The 2,024-nt window shown below is 49.2% G+C and overlaps 1 non-coding gene across 1 annotated transcript; it reads right to left on the bottom strand.

The window, feature by feature from the left end:
- Positions 1-818: 818 nt before the first annotated feature.
- LOC130829521 (U6 spliceosomal RNA) lies at positions 819-922 on the bottom strand. Its single transcript, XR_009047554.1, has one exon. It is a non-coding gene; the product is annotated as a U6 spliceosomal RNA (small nuclear RNA).
- Positions 923-2,024: the final 1,102 nt, after the last annotated feature.

The raw sequence follows: 2,024 nt of genomic DNA, 5'->3' as shown, positions 1-2,024 counted from the left end.
AAGTGGAGGGGGATGGGTATTGGCTTTACAAGCTTTAAAAACAATAATAAAACCAACTTTAAGTCTATCTTCTTTTTATTATCATCACACACTGGAAATTCTTAACAGTACCGGTGATAAAATGCTTCTTGCTAGGGTGGACTTCTCCCACCATCCCTGCCCTCTCTGCCTTATCTTCTTTCACCACTGGCTCAGAGCCCAGCAAGAAAGGACCAAAGAGCTCTTACCGTCAGCACTATTAATAAGTTAAATAGCTGGAGAAAGAAACAAGGGAACTGTAAATTATATTTATAAATTAAGTCATATAAAGCCGGACTAAGTAATTAAACTGTGGGCCCATAATTAAATACTTGTATAGCATTTGGGCCCTGAGATTTATTTCTGCCGTAATGGTTGGCCAGCTGTGTGGTGGGTTGATGACTCATACGGAGGTCCTGGGGCAAGGTGGTGCCAAGGTCCCTGTCTAAACAGACGAATCCTTGAGGGACAGCATTGGGTGTGGTCCAAGGAATGGACAAGTGGTTTGCGGGGTAAGCGGTGAGGAGGAGAAACCCCAGACCCCCTGGAGCATGTGAGAAGCGGCAGTGTCATCCCAGATTAGTGAACGAAGGCCCAGCAGCATGGGAGGGCCTTCCCATTGCTGGTTCCAGCCTCCCCTCCGCTTTCATCTCCTCTCCTCCCCTTCACATGCCCACCTAGAGCCACAGACATCAATATGCCTTCTTTGAACAATCCCCTTTTCACGTCCCTCTATCTTTGCCTGTGTTGTTGTCTGCATACCCTTCCCTTCTCCATTCCTTTTTTTAAAATTTTCATTGAAAAATATGGAACGCTTCATGAATTTGCATGTCCTTCTTGTGTAGGGGCCATGCTAATCTCTATGTCATTCCAATTTTAGTACATGTGCTGCTGAAGTGAGCACGCCTTCTCTGTTCTTCACTGAGCCATTTAGTCCTTAAGATCGAGCTCCAAGGGGCCTCATGGAGCCTTTTCCTGACTAATTTAGGCAGTGGCAAGTCTTCCTCTGGCTCTCCCAGTTATGTTATGGGATAATAGTTCTCTGCCTAGTGTGTGCCCTGTAAGGTCCTGAAGAGCAGAGCCCCTGTCCTCAGCTGCTAAAAAGTGCTCAGCAGAATGGAAGGTGCTTAACACCCTTCTGTTGAGTAAGTGAGTAAATGACTGAAGGATAGATAGCCCTGCGAAGAAGGGGAGGTGGTATTATCCTTATTTTTCAGAGGGAAGAACTAGACATTAAACTCAGGGGCTCTGTCTTGTGCAGCTTCCTGTTGGCAGTACCCTGCGTGATGCTCAGCAGACAGAAATTGCTTTGTGAATATTTGCTGGGTGGATCGGAGGCGACTGAAAGGAGGTAGACTTCGGCACAAATTCCCCTCATCCCAGCTCTCCACCCCTAAAGACTTAAACGGAGGAAGCGTACTGCGAGGACGAGCGTCCGTGTCCACTGGTGTTTACCAAACAACACTGTGTATGTTAGCAAAAGTATGGGGAGGGCAGGCAATGCACGCCAGGTCTGAGAGCAAGGTGAGATTTGTTGGGGGTGGTGGAGGGAAGGAATGGGAGAGAGGGGTGCGGAGCCTGGGAGGCCCAGGTGTGGGAATTCAGGGGAAGGAGGAGGGGACGGTGATGAAAGCATCTAGAACAGCCTTCAAAGGGAGGTCACAAGAGACCTGGAGAGTCAAGAGGGAGTGGTTTGTGGGGAGGAGGGTGATCAGCCATCCGATAAGCTGCACAAATGCTTTCAGGGTGAGAGAAAGACGGGCAAAAACTGGGAGGTGGGGGGATTGGACCAAAAATGTCTGTGAGGAATCTGGGGGTGAGGCCCAGTTGTCTCCTTGCCCACAAGCACCCCAGTTGGTGCAGAAATGCACCAAGGTTTGAAATCTGCTGGTAAGAGTTAAAGAACTGGGACTCTGCACTCAGAGCTGCCGGGGTGGGGAGGTGGGGGGAGGCCTGCCTCTGCCATTTATTAGGTGTGTGGCCTTGGGATGACTCTAAATCTCCGT

This window comes from Hippopotamus amphibius, chromosome 9 (assembly GCF_030028045.1).
Source record: "Hippopotamus amphibius kiboko isolate mHipAmp2 chromosome 9, mHipAmp2.hap2, whole genome shotgun sequence".
NCBI lineage: Eukaryota > Metazoa > Chordata > Mammalia > Artiodactyla > Hippopotamidae > Hippopotamus > Hippopotamus amphibius.
Note: the sequence above shows the minus strand (reverse complement) of the source record. Positions and strands in the feature narration are given on the sequence as shown.